The 19,604-nt window shown below is 47.3% G+C and overlaps 1 pseudogene; it reads right to left on the minus strand.

The window, feature by feature from the left end:
• Positions 1–2,864: 2,864 nt before the first annotated feature.
• LOC115385741 (neuroligin-2-like) lies at positions 2,865–12,325 on the minus strand (annotated as a pseudogene).
• Between the last annotated feature and the right edge of the window lie 7,279 nt (positions 12,326–19,604).

Raw genomic sequence — 19,604 nt, forward strand, 5'->3', positions numbered from 1 at the left:
TCTCTGCTATCCGCCAATGATTTTGTTAATCTTGTAATTATAAGCAGATTTTGCACCCATCCGGGTAGCAGTGGGGCCCCATTAGGTAGGTTCCAGACGTGTCATTGTAATGTAAGCGGCGGGTTTCAAGTTGTGTCGCTGATATCCGCCGTTTGTCGGGGCCCCCTTCAGCTCGGGGCCCGAGCCAGTAGAGGCGCCTCTGACTGGAGAGAAGCAGCTGCTGCGCTCATTCCGCCTCGGATTTAAACAAACAAACAAACAAACAAAAATTCTCGGCGGTGTGGTGGTGGGACAGGATTTCAACCCAAGAGGGTCCGCGTGGGTTTTCATAACCCACCAGCCCTACGTAAATTAAGCCTCTGCGTGTGGATCCTCTGTTAATCAGTTTATCAGATTTTAATTAGTTGAGTGTAACTACACTTTTTGTATGCAGTTGTACAGTTACTGTTCTCATATTGTTTCAACACCTTATTTGACAGGTATTCTGAATGTAATTCATCTGGGAAAACAGAGAAAACAAGCAAATTAAAGATGAATCTGAATGTACCATTATTAGTTAATTTTTTGCTGATATCGTGATAATATCGTTATCGTGATATTTTTTGGTCATGATTATCGTGAAGAGAAAATCTGATATCGTGACAGCCCTAGTATGTATGTATGTATGTATGTATATATATATATATATATATATATATATATATATATATATATATATATATATATATATATATATATGTGTGTGTGTGTGTGTGTGTGTGTGTGTGTGTGTGTGTGTGTATGTATGTACTCCTCCAGTCCTTTTGTGTAGGCAGTAATAAAATAGAAAAGAAACAAACAGGCTGAAGCCAGAGCACAAGCAAAGACAGCACCGGTGACTAACTTCTCTCCCCATGTAAGCTACCATGTGTTCCTGTGGGCTCAAACAGCAGCGCTTCAGTTCAGTTTACACACCAGAGCATCGCCCATGAACCGTATTTGACATCTTTATTGGAAAATCAGTGTCGGGGGGCAGAGCTGGGCTGCCGGTCCATCAGAAAAGAGCCCATATACGATGGAGCAGATAGATCTGCTGAGCTGCTTTTACCCTGTTGAGGTGACTGAAACCCATCCTCCACCACATGTTTTGTTCATCTCTGACTCTGTCCGGCTCTGTGTCGCAGGCTGTGAAGGCCCACCGGTTGTCCTCAGTGTGCTTAGAGTTTAATTTACAACTGACGAGCTCACGAAGTGTGTCACTGGCTCAGTGAACTGACCTGTGAGTGTGAGGATACGAGTGGAGGTGAATCGAGGTCGGTCAGAAATCATGTGGAGCGGTGCTGAGACAGTGAGGTTTGGGTTTGTTTTGTTTTTTTAATGTGATTCCAGCTTCGGTTGTTGCTCATGATTACCACAATGTGGGGGTCAGTCTGGAATGTCGAAGAGGTGTGTGAATCAAGAAGTGAGGGAGTGATGATATGAAGACCGGGAGGTAAAAAGCTTGTGTTCAAGTCTTTTACCATTTGAGTTATTCTGCGTGTCTGCCTCTCTGCCTGTTCATTATCCAATCCAGGCCCTCGTGAAGCAGTGATGTTGTATTCTCACTGTTAATAAAATGTTCCTGTTCTGGAAATACAGGGGCAAACATAGAAAAAAAAGTAACCTATTTTGGTGAATCACAAAAAAAGTTCAATGCAAGGAAACTAAACAACTGATTTTATGTTCTTTCTTCTCTATGTGGACATAAAAGAAAAAGCTGCTCTTGGTTGTCTTTTCTTTGTCACCTGGTTGGAAAAATTACCTGTAAATGACGCCATGAGGGGGAGAGTGAAGTGAATGAACTATAATGAACTTTTAACTTCCTCAGACATGTGTGATGACTTTAACCGGTCAGTATTTTGAGGTGTGGATGATTTGTCAATTGACTTTTGAAAGTCCCAAGATACAAAACAAATGGACCGATATGATTAGATTAGATTTGGGAAACGTGCATTGGCAGATACAGTGTCCTCCCCCCAGCCCTGCTCGCTTCTTTAAAAATAATTCATGCATAGATCCCCACTGAGAAAACCCATTTATATACTTTCTTCTTTGCACACATTTATATATAACTATATAATATCATTTCTCTATATCTATATTTTCAGCAAAAATTCTTTCGACAAATAAACAGCAATCAAACAAATGTGCGACATAAAGAAATGTGATGAAAGAAAAGAAAAAAAAAACCACAATCGACGGCCAGTTTGGCACTTTGTCATGAGTATGCACAGCCTCTGTTAGTTGACAGTATGTAGGATTGCTCTGGAATTTCCTTTTGTTTTCTTTCCTCCCTCGGTGAGAAAGCAAACACAGTAATACATACTTGGCAACAAGAATGCTGGTAGGATGAAATTGTCAGATAGATAGTGTTTTCGTCACTAAATGTTAACTGTATGCACTCGATGGCCCCTCCAGCAGCTCAGGAGAGTGGGGCTGCTTTGAGGGGAGGAGCTATTTGAACAAGGGAGAAAATCACATATCGAACATGGGGGACCAAAGCAGTAATAAGACACAGATGTAGAAAAGAGAAAAATACAGTATGTGCACTAACACACCAGAGGCAGGAGAAAGAGTTAACACCAAAGAAAAAAAATAAAAAAATAAAAAAGAACAGCGAGAGAGAGAGAGAAAACAGCGAGGGGCAAAATGTTTCGTTCCTCTTACACTTGTTGGGGGCTTTCAGTCTGCAAAACAGACAGTTTGAAGCCAGTATCTTTGAAAGATCTGAGTGACCCCCAGAACTGATCCTCTGCTGCTGTGCAGTTCAGTTGTACCTCCGTACGCCACCAGTAGAGGGAGCTGCAAAGTTTTACGGCACATGACAGACCAGTACTTCTTTTGTTTTGAGAAATAAGTAAGAGAGCAGAGCAGAGGCTCAGATCCAGAGGTCTCTCTTCTCGATCAGGGGGAGAGCCAGTATTTCTGGTCCTGAGGTGGCGCCGCGTTGGGGCAGTCCCTACTATACCCTGGTGGTGGAGTGGGGGTGGGGCAGGGTGTTGTTGTGGCCAGTCGAGGGGAACGTGTTGAAGGCATGAAGAGGCTGCATGCTGGTGATAGTGCTGGGGATCATGGTGATGGTGTTCGGCGTCATCAGCGGCACGTCGTCGGGGGCGCGGCGCAGTGCAAGCGTGTAGTCGGGCAGACAGGCGGGCCGCAGGATGTCGTGAGGCCGGAGGGGCTCCATGTCGTGGTGAGCGTCGTGCTCCGAGTGTTTCATCTGCAGGGACATGATCTCCTCCTCCTGGCTGTGGGCCAGGTCGTTGGCCGGGCCGCCCTGCTGGGGGGACAGCCGGTGCCGCCGCATCTCGTGGCGTTTGTCACGCTTGTAGGCAAAGGGCGGCAAAAGCAAGGATGTTGAGGAAGAGGAGCGACGCCCCAACCGCAACTGTCACGCTCAACTCAGTGGAGTAGTCACGGGTGTCTCCAGGAAAGAGGTCCTGGTGTGGGCGCTCTGAACCCTCCGGTTCCGGATCAGAGGGGAAGGTGGGGTAGGGTTGACGGGTGGTGCGAGCACCCGGGTTTCTGGTCCAGGGTTTGATGGTGCCCGTGCCTGTTGGTGTACGCGTGGTCGTCGGGAACAACTCCTCATTTAGACTACGGAGATGAGGGACTAATTCCAGCCAGAAGGCCACCTTGTTGGCCCTGTAATTGTCTCTGACACGAGGTTTTAAGCCGATGTGAAGGTATTGCTTGTCCTTGGAGTTGAACTTGGTCCAAATGACCTCTTCAAAGCGGTTGGGCTTTGTGTGGATGAACTTGGTGTCTTGAGGGACTGGCAGGTTGGGGTCCCTGGTGGAGCAAAGAGGGAACATCTCAGTAACAGGTTTCACTTCATCAAAACAATGACTACAGGATATAAATTTGCATTAATCATACCAGCAATAAACCTTTTAACAGCCATATATTAAATTGACACCTGAAATTCAAATGTATTTTGGTTCTCAACAGAACAGCCATCGGGACAGCATTTCCACTTCCTCCATAATGCCATTTAGGTGGTCTTAATGTTATGGTAGATCGATTTACAAATGGAATTGCGAAAGCAGGTGCTAATCCAGCAGGGCTGCCCTTTGTCACCGGTTCTGTTCATAATCTTTATGGACAGAATTTCTAGGTGCAGCCAGGGGCCGGAGGGGGTCCGGTATGGGGACCACAGGATTTCATCTCTGCTTTTTGCAGATGATGTTGTCCTGTTGGCTTCATCGAACCCGGACCTACAGCATGCACTGGGGCGGTTCGCAGCCGAGTGTGAAGCGACAGGGATGAGGATCAGCACCTCCAAATCCGAGACCATGGTCCTCGACCGGAGGAAGGTGGCTTGCCCCCTCCAGGTCGGTGGAGAGACTCTGGCTCATGGGGAGGAGTTTAAGTATCTCGGGGTCTTGTTCACGAGTGGGGGATAGATGTAGTGTGAGACTGACAGGTGGATCGGCGCAGCGGCTGCAGTAATGTGGTCGTTGTATTGGTCCGTTGAGGTGAAGAAGGAGCTGAGCCGAAAGGCGAAGCTCTCGATTTACTGGTCAAACTACGTTCCCACCCTCATCTATGGTCATGAGCTTTGGGTCATGACCAAAGGGACAAGATCCCGGATACAAGAGGCCGGAATAAGTTTCCTTCGTAGGGTGGCTGGGCGCTCCCTTAGAGATTGGGTGAGGAGCTCAGTCACCAGGGAGGAGCTCGGAGTAGAGCCGCTACTCCGCCGCATTGGGCATCTGGTTAGGATGCCTCCTGGGCGCCTCCCTAGGGAGGTGTTCCGGGCATGTCCCACCAGGAGGAGACCCCGGGGAAGACCCAGGACATGCTGGAGAGACGATGTCTCGCGGCTGGCCTGGGAACGCCTTGGGATCCTCCTGGAGGAGCTGGAGGAAGTGTCTAGGGACAGGGAAGTCTGGGCATCCCTGCTGAGACTGCTGCTCCCACGACGCGGTCCCAGATAAGTGGTAGAAATTGGATGGATGGATGGATGGATGGAGGTGCTCATCATGCAATTTCAATTGCTGAGCTCAGAATGAATGAATGGAGAATGTTGAAGATCAGACTTACCCAGTCTTGGCAGAGTTGGTCCAGTAGGTCATGACTACAGCGCCCAGCATCACGTCATTTTTGGAGAAGTTGCACGGGAACAGGTCTGTGGCACTGATCATGGGCACTCCAAACACATAGGGGATCTCGTCTCCATGGGCGCCGTCGGTCCATTCGGGTCTCGTCTCAGTCTGGCAGTGGTGGTAGAATGTGTAAAAATAAACCGGCGACTGAAACTCAGATTGGAGTTTGGCGGTCGCCACTGCTGGAGCCACCCACTGGTGGTCTGTGAACAGAGCTAAGAGAGTCTTCCTTCGCATGTCGCCATTGTCTCTGTCTGTGCAGTCTGTGTACAGAAACTTAATGGTCTCCCTCAGGATGTCTTTACCTGGAGGTGGAAAGGGAAAAGGAAGAAGAAGAGACAAAGGAGAAAACTGAAAAGCTGAGAGTAAAGTTTAAATAAATGTTGAGAGATGGAAGTGTTCAAGATAAGCAAAAACAGGAGGTAAGATGCAATCGTAGTGAACAAGATGAAGCTGAAACTGTTTGAGAGAGAAGATGGAGCGACACAAAAAGCCACCATTGTAATGCTCCTCTCAGAAAGTGGAATGAGTGACAGGCACTTGAGGGGAAGCATGGCAAAATTTTCCAAACGTGTCTGTATTTTGACTGCAGCCCGCTGCGAGGGGGTTGCAGGCTGATCCTGGAGGAACAACAGCTCTGTGATTAGGAGCCGGCCGCCTGGGGGATGATGAGCGGCGGCATTAGTGCCCACAGAGCCTCAAAGGCCACAGCACAGACCCACCGCGGTGCAAGATAATCTCCACAATAGGCAAGCTCCTCAGTATGCTCGTCTTGGTTGATGCACTTCACATTTTATATCCTCTCTGTCTTCTCTCATGTAATGTTTTAGAGATTTGCATTTCCACACACAGATTTAACGAAACAACACTTTTCTACTTTAATATTGTCAAACATTTACTGTTTTTGAGGTTTGTCTGGAAAAGGTTCGATTGCTTGCTGAAATGAAAGTGTCCAGAGAAAAAACAAAACAAAAAACAGGTAATAACAGGGCTGGATTTTATTTACACCACAAATTTGATATGGAACTTAAAAAAAAAAAAAAAGTATAGACACCTGAAACATCTACTTACACTAACAGTTACTCAATTTTTCTCCTAATGAACTGAAAATCTGAGTTAATCTGAGTAGAAAAGTCAGAGACCAGATGATGGAGGACGATGGACCTGAGAAGACTGACAGCTGTCTCGCTATGCCCCCTCCCCTCCTCACCTTCAGGGTATCCACACAAGTTGTCCACAAAGTTGGAGATGGTGTAGTCCAACGTAGGGATGGGAATCGAGAACCGATTCTTTTGTAGAACCGGTTCCTCATGTCTCGATTCCAAGGAATCGTTTGGCTGTCTCCTTAATGATTCCATCATGCACGGCGCGCATGCACTCACACAGCACAGCTGAGGTCTGCTCTGCTGCCGCTACAGAGCCACGGACCAGAACCTCTCAGCAAGAATCTTATTTTTCCTCACTCCGGAGCCCTGCTGCTTCAATCTAAACAGAAACAAGTCGGTGCCAGATGTAAACTAGTTACGTGTTCCAAAATCTGTGATTTCAAAATAAAATCTGTGTCGCGTTTTTGCAGTAACATATGTAATTCTTCTGGTAGAATATATAACAAACAACGCAATCTAATCATTATCTGCATTAGAAGAATGAACAATGTCGTACTTACTCACTGTAGGAAAGTCAAACGACACTTAAAATTGCACAAAACAAAGCTCTATGACCGGAGCGGCTGTGTTGCCAGATTGGGCAGGTTTCTGCACAATCAAGCTTCTTTTGAACCCGAGGTGGGTTGATGAAATGGTTATGTGTTTGTGACGTGCTTTTATAAATGAAAATCCGTTTTTTACGTTTTAACATGCATTTTGTACAGAGATGGAGGTTTGGATTGCTTTCTATTGTTGGACAGTTTTAATATTATATTTGGGGCAGATCTGGCAACCTCCGTCAGCTGACAGCAGACACACCGAGACTGTGTGAGTGACAGAGCTGTGGAGCTGGACCAGACATGCACAGGCATCCAGTGTAATTTAGTTTTGAGCTTTCCAGCCTGGCGTCAGGAAGAAGCTCCACAGTTTGGCTGGATTTCACACGAAAAGATGAAACTGGGGCTACTTGCAGCTTGCAAAGTTTTCATGACATGGATATTTTTTTCTTCTGTTCAGGATGAGGATATTAAAGAGTTAATGCAAACAACCCATTTGTATTGTTTCAATTCTCACTCAATGAGAATCGATAAGAGAATTGATAAGGAATCGGATCGCTAAGCAGTATCGACAATGGAATCGAAATCGCTAAATTCTAGGGATGTCCGATAATATCGGCCCACCGATATTATTGGCCCGATATTGGCATAAAAATGTAATATCTGTGAATATTCGTTATCGGTTTTTTTGCCTATAATGAAAACCGATAAAATAACATGTTGATTTTGCCGAATAAATACAGGTCTATGGGCTCCCGAGACATTTACCAGCGCGCAAATGATGGCCTCATCAGTGGTGGCCGGTGGCGAGGGGCAGCGAGAGCGTTTGTTTTGCTGCATAGACCAAGAATGGCGGGCGGAAACAAGCGCCCCCGCCAATGCGGAAGTGAAATAACTTCGCCCGCCACTGGCGGTGTCGGCGACCAAAACAAGCGCTCCCGCTGCCCCTCGCCACTGTTCAAACCGCGTCGTGAAGCTTGCTAGCTCTGTGCCTGACCATGTCTGCGGTTTGGAATTATTTCCAAGTGTCTCCTTCGGATATTAAACTGGCGATTTGCAATGACTGCAAAGCGATGGTTATGCGAGGCGGAACCAAGACTTCTTCCTTCAATACTTCGAATTTAATCTCCCACCTCAGGATGAATCATTCAGAGAGATACGCGGCATTTGTACAGCAAAGTAATGAAACGAAGCAACAGAGACAGGCTGCACTGAAAAAAAACACTCAGTTGACGCTTAAAGAGTCAACCGAGAAAAAACAAAAATACAACAAGGACCACCCCAGGGCGAAAGCCATCTCTCAGAAAATCATGGAGTGTATCGCACTGGATAACCAGCCCTTTTCTATCGTGCAAGACGCCGGATTCACCAAACTTGTGGAGTTCCTCGAGCCACGCTTTGCCATGCCCAATCGCAAGTATTTCTCAGATGTTTGCTTACCTGAGCTGTACAGTGTTGTTTACAGCCACGTCGAGAAGCTAATTGCTGATGCTGTATCCATTAGCTTCACAACAGATATCTGGTCTTCAAGCGTTAGCCAGGTTAGCATGTTGAGCTTGACTGCTCAATGGCTAGATAAGGATTTTGTGCTTAAAAAGTCTGTGCTTCATTCTCAAGAGTGCCGTGGGTCTCATACGGCAGAAGCAATCGCATCTGCTTTTGAAGGGATGTTTGAAACATGGAAAATCTGCAAGGAGAAAGTGCATGTAGTAGTCAGAGACAACGCACGCAACATGGCCAAAGTTACGTCAGAGTTTGGTGTCCCAAGTCTGCCCTGCATGGCGCACACCTTGCAGCTCGCAGTGAATGGAGGTGCCCTGTCTCAACGCAGCATTGCAGATGCCCTGGCTGTGGGGAGGCGAGTTGTAGGCCACTTCAAGCACTCACCGCTTGCTTGCAGTCGTTTTGAAGACATACAAAAAGAACTCAATATGCCTGTGAAAAAGCTCCAACAAGACGTCCCCACCAGGTGGAATTCGACCTATTATATGATGCAGAGCCTGGTGGAGCAGAAGAGGGTTTTAAGTGCGTATGCTGCTGATTATGAACTCCCAACAACACTGACAGCAACTCAGTGGGGAATTTTGGAGAAGATGACCACCGTACTGGAACCCTTTGAACAGCTAACCAAGGACATCAGCTCTGCGGAGGCCACTGCTGCAGATGTCATCCCTGGTGTGGTATCCCTGACATGGCTGCTCGCCAAGATGGATGAATCAGACAAAGGTGTGCAAACAGCCAAACATGCTCTATTGGAAGCTGTCAGTAAACGCTTTAATGGTGTGCAAAGTGAACCTCTTTATGCAATTGCAACCATGGTTGATGCTCGTTACAAAGACTGTTATTTTGACCTGGACAACAAGGAAGGAGCACGGAATATGCTGCTGAAGATTGTGGATGAAATGGCCAGTGTGGGCAATGATCAACAAGAAAAGGCTGCTGGTGCCAGTGCAGATGACCCAGGCCAGGAAGACCAGGAGCCCCCACCTAAGAGGGCCCGAACTGGGAGCCTGCAGGACATGTACCAAGAAATCCTCGCAGAGAATGATGTCACCAAACAAGCAACTACAGGCGAAACAGCATCGCAGGTGAGTAAATAATAAACTTAATTGTAAATTTATTTCATTTGCAGAGTGCTTTACATGAAAATGTACATAAAGTGAATAAAATAAACATTCGGCTGTCAGTGCTTTGAAGAAAAGTAAGTAATATTATTTCTGTTTTTGTTTTGACTTTTTCTTTAGGTGTATGCATACCTGGGAGAACCCACCATCCTCAAGACAGCGTGCCCTTTGAAGTACTGGAGGTCCACCCACGCCCGCTTCCCTGCGCTTGCCCGAGTTGCACGCAAGTACCTCACTGCACCCTGTACCAGCGTAGACAGCGAACGGCTGTTCAGCGCCATCTCCAATGTCATCGATGAGAACAGAAATCGCATACATTGCGACAATGCTGAGATGCTTATTTTCATTCAGAAAAATCTACCTCTCCTGGACAAGGGAAAAAATTAGACCAGTCATAGAGGCAAGTCAGCATTAGTCTTTGAGCCTCATTTATTGCACTTCAAAAGGAGCGTCATGTTTACTTGTCTGGCCTGAAGCTGTTTTTATTTTTTGTGCCTTTCTTGTTTATATTTGCACCTTTTTGTTACTCATACGAAAGAGCAGGGTTGACTGAGCCCAGTTTATGATGATTGTGTTGGCAAAGTTATGGCCTGTTATGAAGGCCAGTCGGACTTTTAGCCTTGTTCACTTGAAGAAGGACTTTGTTTACTACTCTGGAAGGTCTGGACTGAAACTTTGTGCCTTCCTTGTTCTTATGCTCATGTGGAGCAGTGCTGATTGTGCCCAGCTTATAATTTCAATGATTGCATTAGCCCAAGTAATGGGCTTGTATTTATTTTGCACTTTAAAATGTTTCCTTGTTTTGCACTTTACCAAATGCCAAAGTATTGTTTGTAGCTCAAAGAAATGTGCAGTTTTCAAATTTGTACAGTTTAGTTGCCACATTGATTGTGAATTAATTCAATTAAGGTGATTGAGTTTTAGTGAAAGAAATAGTCCATGAAGCAGCCTACAAATGCAGGCTAAATTAACACTGCAAGAAGAAGAGTAGCCTGTCTGTTATTTTAGTTTATTTAGTTGTTATTTTAGTTACATGCTGCACGTAGTTCTACAGGTACAATGTTTTACAATGTGTGAAGAAGTGAAATTTGCCCTATTTGTAAGGAGCATTGTCAAGAATATCTCAGACAGTGTGATCCAAACTGTTGTTTGAGACAATTTAAAAATAAATAAATATGGCACTTTTTCCACAACTCAAGTTGAAGTAGTTTTCTTAATTTTCACAGACAATGTTTACTTTTGGAAAGCCTTGTTGCATTTGAGAATGCATCCAGTGGGGCATCACAATAAAATTAGGCATGTGTTAATTCCACAACAGGAAATATGTGATATGTGAATTAGTTTAGAGGAAAAATAGCCCACATATATCGATATCGGTAGATATCGGAATCGGAAATTGAGAGTTGGACAATATCGGCATATCTGATATCGGCAAAAAAGTCAATATCGGACATCCCTACTAAATTCTTAACAATTCCCATCCCTAGTCCAACGCAGCGGCGGAGATGCCATCATTGTCCTCACTGTCATCCACAAACTTCAGCCCCTCTCCCTGGTTCACTCCTATGAGGATGTCATAGTTGAGGAACTCCCCCTGGTGGTGAGATTGGAGAAGCACATGCTGGGTGGTTAAAATGCACTAACATCACATACAGCATATGAGGTTTTCAGGAAATATCAGTTTCTTGCTTTTTTCAAGCCATGTGTTTTCTTGAAAATGACTTCAGATTAGTAGAAATCTCAGATAACACACTTCAGCTTCTGGCTTCAACACAGCACAATCTGTAAGCAAGGATCTTTTAGAGTTTTCAAAGTCTGCAGTCGATTAATGCACAGCGAGGTCTCGGAGTCGGAAAGCTTTTGATGCTCACCTCCAATTATTTTCTCACAGATTATTAATTTTTATCGGGGATCTAACAGGGAAGCCGAGCAGCTGAATAACAAAGCAGCTGCAAGAGTCACGCTCCTTCAAGCTTTCAGCTTTGGCACATGTACTTCCCATTTCCAGAAGGGCTGGATGTTTGAAATGTAAATAAAAACAGGGTGAAAATGTCATAAAAGAAATATTGGGATCAAAATTGAGCACAGACAAGAGAGAAGATCCTCAAAGACTCTAGTACTTCGCAGATAATGTGGAGAGGGCATGGAAGTGAAGGGGACACATGATGTTCCTGAAATAATTTATCAAATATGTAAATACTGATTACTGCTGATTGTAGTCACTATTATCACAGGAGTAAAGTATTAGAGGAAGTTTCTACAGCCCGGAACAAGCTTCATAAATCATAAAGTCACAAACTGAAAAAGTGGGACACAGGAAGGAATCCTCACGTCACCAACACCAGGCTTATTTTCAAAGTGTTACAGCTTTGCAGGGTGTGACTTCTCATCACTGGTCGCCCTCCTGTGCAGAGAGGTGATGCTCACACTTAATCACACAAGCTCCTCACTTCCTCTAACATTCGCTGTCTTCACAGATCCAGTCACTGTCCTCACACAATAGAAGGGGGAAAAAACAGGAGAAGGTTCATGTCTGCACATCCCAGACTCCTCACCTGCTGCATGAGGATCTCTGGATCGTCGGGCACGACGTCTCCGTCCACCACGGGGCCGAAGGCGATGTGGTAGCGGGCCGGCTGGATGTCCTGATCCACCAGCTCTCTGAAGTTCTTGCGCCTCAGACAGTTGACCAGGTCGGCCGTCTCCATGTAGGTGCAGCCCACCTTGCGGGCCAGGATCTTGGTGTACTTGAGGGGCTGGTAGTTGACAGACCAGCTGGATATGGCTGTTCCACTCTGAGCTATGGCCCTGTGGAACAGACCTGTGAGGGAAGATGGAGAAGGTTGAGGTTTATACTGTTGTGAGGAAAGCATGTAGCAGGGATTTTAACTTTTGATGTTAAAAACAGAATGCAGTGAGGTTACCTTTCCCATTTTTGATTTTATTATGTAATTAAATAAATGGTCTGGGCTGATAAAATAGTTCCACAACTACCTAGAAATACAAAACAACAGCTAAAAACCAACAACAAATAATTAGACAGATTTCAAGTAGAAATTGTTGCCTCTTTCATCTTTTTTCACAGTTTCAACATCATTTACAGCTCGCTCAGTCCCTCTCGGAGGCAGTTTGTATGGAAGAACCTCAGTAAGGAGTTGAAGTACACACAACTCATAACTCATCCCCCTGCAAATGCTCACAGTTATAAAATGAAAAAGTTACATTCGTAAAAAAAAAAAAAAAAAAAGGCTCAGTCCCAAACCACCACCTGGCAATTGTATGTCTGATGGCCAGTCTCAGTCAGGTGGGTGGTTCTAATATTTTGGGAGACCAGTGTTAAACTGGAAGTGAAAAAGCAGGTGTTGATCATACAATCTAAATTGTTCCGCTAAGAGTGATTGAATAATATTGAATAACAGACTTACGCAGTCTTTGAATCGTTGGTCCAGTGTGAGGGACCGAGTGGTCACCCCGACTCGGGATCAGCTCACCTGGATCACGTGGGAAGAGGTTTGGCGGAGAAATTAGATGGAGGTTCACAGGTTTTTTGCAAATTCTGTTGTTTATTTGCAGGTTTAAAGTCACACACCCTCACAACAGGCTGTTGACAGAGGCTTCTCCAGACTGACAGCCTCACAGGTGCTCTCCCCCCTCCTTAACAATGGTCCTTCAGCCCAGACCTAATCAACCAATCCCTGGGCTGGGTCAAACCAAAATTCTTGGAGGGAGTGTCTGGTCCTCTTATTAATGTTTACAAAAAGATTTCTACAAAACCCCCAGTGATATATTAACACAAATGAAAATATTTCTTCAATTGCACACCACAGATGACCTTCCCCATAAATCCATTCCCCAGAAGAAGTCTTGTATTTTAAACCACATAAAACAAAACTCAATGATAAGGCACCAGGCGTCTCCTGGTGGCAGGGCTGTTCGCCACCCTAATAAGAAGTGCAGGGCTACTGATGGCTTGGTGGCTAAGGCTTACCAATCCACTGCTGTGGCTGCACGGCTGGCAAATACTAACGCTCTTTTGCTTGTGTATTTGGAGGGCCTCATCCGGGATCTGGATTCCAAGAGCCCATCTGAATTGCTCCCGGAGCTGTCCACTGTCGTGGATACAGTTATCCAGGGAGTGAGTGCACAGGCTAAAGGCCTCAGTATACTCCCCCGTCGCCGCCACGGCGTTCCTACGCCGACAACCCTACGCCGCTACTGAACATATCTTGCTCCTGCGTCAAGGGAACGCCCTCCTCTGCCAAGCCGCTAGCAGTCACAACAACAATGCGGCTTCCGTAGCTCCGACTTTATCTAGACATAGATCTATAGAAATAGATTTCTAGACATACGTATCTGGACACGCGTGCATTTGCCGAACATATATCTGCATATATGACATATCTGGCGACACCGAGCTGTCGTGGAGGAGAGGCATGAGCGGACTGTGATGAAATATTGGTGAAACTAATGAGCTTTTGGACGATTAAAGCCGTTTGAGGAGCGGCTATACACATAGCCCCGTCTGCTAACAGTGCTAACACTGCTAACAGTATAGGGATGTGCGCCGCTCAGTTTTGGATCTCAATTTCTCCCGAAGCACTGTTCGGATCAGAAAAGCATTTCGGGTGAGTTCTACTTTATTCTATAAAGAACGCGAAAGCGGACCAATCACAGCCCTCGACGTTCACGTCACCACGCGTCGAAACGACGCGAAGTCACAATTTTCGGGAGGCGCACGTCAAGCCCCGACGTAGCCCGACGTAGCCCGTCGTAGGGCTACGACGTCTACGTCGTAGGAACGACGTAGCGGCGACGGGGAAGTATACTGAGGCCTTAAGGCCCTTGGTACCTCCATGGCCCAGATGACCCTCACTCGACGGCACATCTGGCTGAGTCAGACCACTCTGTCAGATGCTGAGCGTGCAGCTGTTATGGGGTCGAGTGTTTCGCCTGGTCAGGTGTTTGGCCCTGCTGCTGAGGCTGCATTGGATGAAGCCCAGAAGGTGAGACAGCGGATCCAGTCTATGCGTCACCAGCAGCTGTCCAGGCCTGGCTCTCGGCTTGCCCCAGAGAGACGTGTGGGCTTTCAGAGATCCTTCTCACAAGGTCAGGGCTCATCTCAGGATTCTCGGCGTGGCCGACCTGTTTTTCGCCCACCTGACCGACGGCAGGTGCGTGGCCGCTCCAGGGACCGTGCTGGTCGGGGTCCGTCTGTACCCGGTCAGCGTTCCTGACCCCGTTCCCACACTGGCGTCAGGGTTTTCCAGCACCCATCTTCACGCCTGGCGCCAGTGCACCTCATGCCCATGGGTGCTTTCTACTCTAGGGAGCGGCTACCGCCTACAGTTCAGACTTCATGCTCCGCGCTTTCGGGGCGTTTTGCTAACGAAGGTGGGCGACGACTCTCTCTCTGCCATTCTGGCCGACGAAATTTCAACCTTGCTGTCAAAAGGGGCGATACGTCCTCTGGTTCCGCAGGAGGTGCAGGGTGGGTTTTACTCTCCCTACTTCCTTGTCCCGAAGCGCACCGGGGGCTTCCGGCCCATTCTGGATCTGAGGCGATTGAACAAGTATCTGAAGGTGCTTCCCTTCAAAATGCTAAAACTGCGAACCCTGTTTCAGGTCGCTCGCCGGGGAGATTGGTTCACTCCCGTGGATCTTCGAGATGCTTATTTCCACGTGCCCATTCATCCCGATCATCGGCGATACCTGCGGTTCGCATTCCAAGGTGTGGCCTACGAGTACAATGTGCTGCCGTTTGGCCTGTCCCTGTCGCCTCGGACTTTCACAAAGTGCGTCGACGCTGCACTTTCGCCACTCAGGACACAGGGAATACGCATCCTCAACTATCTGGACGATTGGTTGGTGTGTGCTCCTTCCCTAGGGCTCGCTCACAGGCACACTTCTGTCGTTCTGGCCCATATGGCCTCCCTGGGTCTCCAGCTCAATGTGGACAAGAGCAACCTGGTGCCCGGCAGGTCCGTGGTGTATCTGGGGCTGGTCCTGGACTCTGTCTCAATGACGGCGTCTCTGACGCCCAAGCGGGTGTCTGCCATCAGGGACTGCGCAAAGAGCTGTCTGGCCCGCCGTGCTGTTCCTGCTCGGCTGTGTCAGAGGCTGCTGGGCCTCATGGCAGCTGGTGCTCCAGCGGTGCCTTTAGGGCTGTTGCACACGCGGCCACTTCAGCGTTGGTTTGTGAGCCGGAACCTGTCCATGCCGAGAGACCGATTCAAAATGCTAATCTTGCCCATGAAAGGTCGGCGGGTTCTTGCCTGGTGGATGACCTCTCCAGCTGTCATGGCGGGGGTCCCCTTGGGCCTCAGGCCACTCAGGGTGACTGTGACCACGGACGCCTCCCTGACAGGATGGGGCGCTGTGTGGGAAGGACGGTATGCCAGGGGGACCTGGGATCCTGTGTGTTCGACTTGGCATATCAATCTGCTGGAGATGGAGGCAGTCCGTTTGGCCTTGCAGCATTTCCTGCCAGTTGTGAGAGGCAGGGAGGTGATGGTGAGAACGGACAATACGGCAGTGGTGTCCTACATCAATCGCCAGGGCGGCCTGAGATCTCCGTCGATGCATGCCAGGGCACGTCATCTTCTTTTGTGGGCCCAGTCGGAGGGGATGTCCTTGAGGGCTTTCTACCTTCCGGGAACTCTAAATGTCGCCGCAGATCTTCTGTCGCGGGGTGCCCCTCATCCCGGAGAGTGGCGCCTGCATCCGCAGGTGGTCGACCAGATCTGGCGCCGCTTTGGTCAGGCCGACGTGGATCTCTTTGCCACAGCGGACAACACTCATTGTCCCCTCTGGTTTTCGATGATCGGCCCACCGGGGACGTTGGGGGCGGATGCACTGAGCAGTCTCTGGCCGCGGGTGCTTCTTTATGCGTTCCCTCCCTTGCCTCTTCTCCCTGCTCTGCTCAGCAGAGTGAGGTTGTTGCAGGCCCAGGTGCTCTTGGTGGCCCCGAACTGGCCTCAGAGACCGTGGCTGTCCGAGGTTTACGAGATGTTGGAGGGGGACCCCTGGCAGATTCCAACCAGACCAGATCTGCTGTCTCAGGGGCAGGGCAGGATTTGGCATCCGAGACCCGAGGTGCTCAGCCTTCATGTGTGGCCCCTGAAAGGCAACGCTGGAGCTCTCTTGGTCTGAGTGGGCCTGTCATTGACACTTTGGAGGCCTCGCGGGCTCCCTCCACCAGACGCCTTTATGCGTGCCGGTGGACGGTGTTTCGTGAGTGGTGCCGCGGTTCTGCTGTAGACCCTGTGACCTGTGACATGACAGTGGTGCTGTCCTTTCTTCAGCACCTCTTGGACAAAGGTCGGTCTGAATCTACACTGAGAGGTTATCTCGCTGCCATTTCTGCCGCTCATGTGCATCATGAGGGGTGGTCGCCCGGGGCTCATCCTCTTGCAACTAGGTTTTTGAAGGGAGTTAGGCGGCAGCGTCCCCCCAAGAGTCGCTTGCTTCCGTCATGGGATCTGCAAGTGGTACTCTGTGCTCTGTGTCTTCCCCCGTTCGAGCCTCTGTCTGTTTTGGACCTGCGGCTCCTCACAATGAAGATGGTTTTTCTGCTTGCCATCTCGTCTGCCAAACGAGTGGGTGAGCTTGCAGCTCTCTCTGTTGGAGCGGGTTGCCTTCGTTTTGGCAACGAGGACAGGGTGGTCCATCTCCTGCCGAACCCTGCTTTTCTGCCAAAGGTCTTGCCTAGAGGCTTTGTGGCCAGGCCATTGGTGATTGAGGCCTTCTTTCCCCCACCTCATTCTTCGGAGGAGGAGACGAGGCTTCACTGTTTGTGTCCTGTGAGGGCCCTGAGGACTTATGTGACCCGAACTAGCGCATTTCGCTCAGTGGACAATTTTTTTTTGTGTTACGGTGTGACTGCTCAGGGCAGGCCTGTTTCAAAACAGCGCCTGGCGCATTGGCTTGTCGACCTTATTGCGCTGGCATATGAACATTCGGGACATGCCCCCCCACATGGGGTTGTCGCTCACTCCACGCGGGGCATGGCGGCCTCCTGGGCACTATTCAGAGGTGCCCCATTGGAGGACGTGTGTAGTGCCGCTGGATGGGCATCTTCCTCAACATTTGCCAGATTCCACAGGTTGGATGTGCCTGCTTCCACCATCCCCTCCTCGGTGTTGGGGGCTGCGATGGATGGATGACACTTTGTGTTACGTTGCTTCTCATTGATTGATGCCCACTTTCTGTTACCGTTAAGCAATAAAGACTGTTTGACCATTGTCAACTGTGCTTTTGTGATCTGTTTTTGTCTCTGGTGTCCCTGTGGGGTTTATGCACGCCTTTTCTCGTGACTTCTTTGGCATACTGTTGTCACGTGGTTACAGGTTCACTGAAATGAAATAGAACGATGGTTTACGTATGTAAACTCGGTTCTATGAATGAAAGTGAACCTGTAACCTTAGTAGTCACTCGTTCGGCGTTGCCTGGTTACGTCCAGTCGTTCGAAAGAGGGTGAGTGTGTGCACGCGCGTCATTATATACTGTGTAGCGCGCACCCACAGGTGTTGTTAATTTGGCATAATGCTCCTGACCCGAGGGGATGTAAGTCACGTGGTTACAGGTTCACTTTCATTCATAGAACCGAGTTTACATACGTAAACCATCGATTTACGTTGGCTTACCCCGCCGTTCTCCGTTTCACGTGGGATGGTGAGAAGAAAAGCTTCGTGGATCCGAGTAAAGCTATGGCTCTGATTACTGGAAGGAGGCCAGAATAATGATTATTTGATCATCAGTGGGAACATGACTGATATGTTTGTGTTCTGCATTTGTGGAACCATGATCTAGCTATGAACTGTATGGAGTTTAGACCTGGAGTGACATTATTCAATAAAGAGAACAGATGGATCAACGGAGGACTTGAACTGGAACAGTGAGTGATATGCAGACTTAATTTACCCAAAAATTGATGGGACTGATGCCTAAATAATAGCCCTTTTTTTTCTCTCTCTCTCTCTTTCTATATATTTATCTCGGTTAAGTCATTTTTGCTACAAATTACAAGGTGGCGTTTATTAGTGCTGTCATTACCTTTGCTTAATTTTGTTGGATGAGGGTCAAGATTTAACTATACTGGAAGAAAGTTTAATTTCAAGAATGGGGATTTTGGGGAGGTCTGTGGAGGTTATCTTTGGTTGCGCCCCACGGACCATTAGAGAGGGGGAATGGATGAGATGGTTGGGTGTTCTTATTTTTTGGGGTGTGGGAGGGGGGTTGCCCATCTCAGATTATCTATGTTGTTTTATTTTCATTTTTGTTTATTCTTAGAGAGTTTATGTGGTATTATTTTGTTGTTTAGCACAGGCTTTTGTTGGATTACAGCCTACTATTATTGCTCCTTTTCTGACTTGTCACATTGTGACACTTGTCACCTCAATAGATTTACCCATGTATAATGGCCAATGTTAGGATAATTACGTGGAATGTAAACGGATTATCAAACCCAGTTAAAAGAAGGAAATGTCTCGGTTACCTCAATTCTCAAAAGGCAGATATAGCATACCTCCAGGAAGTGCATCTGATTGATAAAGAAGTGTCAAAACTCAAATGCATGTGGGTAGGACATGTGTTTCACAGCTGTTACAATAGCCAAAAACGGGGTGTAGTAATTTTAATACATAAGAAATTAAATTTACAATTACTTAGCCAACAAAAGGATGAAGAAGGGAGACTTATCTGTCTTGAAGCTAAGATAAACGGGAGCAAAATAAATTTATGCAATATATATGCACCTAATATTGAAGACGTGAAATTTTTTCATAACATCAATGATATTTTAGGTACATGGAGAGGGGGTAATACAGTATTAGGAGGGGACTTTAATCAAGTTCAAGATAGCGTTTTGGATAAATCTATTTATTATAAACGAGTTCCCAAGGATAGACAAGCCATCCATCAGCTAATGGAAGATCTTGGCTTGGTGAATATATGGAGGCTCATTAATCCGAGAGAAAGGGAATATACTTTCTTTTCCCACAAACATAAATCAGCATCTAGAATTGATTACTTTTTAATTTCCAACTCTATGAGCGGCTCCTGTGTTGATTGTAAAATAGGAGCCATTGCACTAACAGACCATGCAATGGTGTATCTAGATGCAATAATTGGAGAAGAGACAGCCAAAAGTTATAG

The sequence above is a fragment of the Salarias fasciatus genome, unplaced genomic scaffold (assembly GCF_902148845.1).
Source record: "Salarias fasciatus unplaced genomic scaffold, fSalaFa1.1, whole genome shotgun sequence".
Classification (NCBI taxonomy): domain Eukaryota; kingdom Metazoa; phylum Chordata; class Actinopteri; order Blenniiformes; family Blenniidae; genus Salarias; species Salarias fasciatus.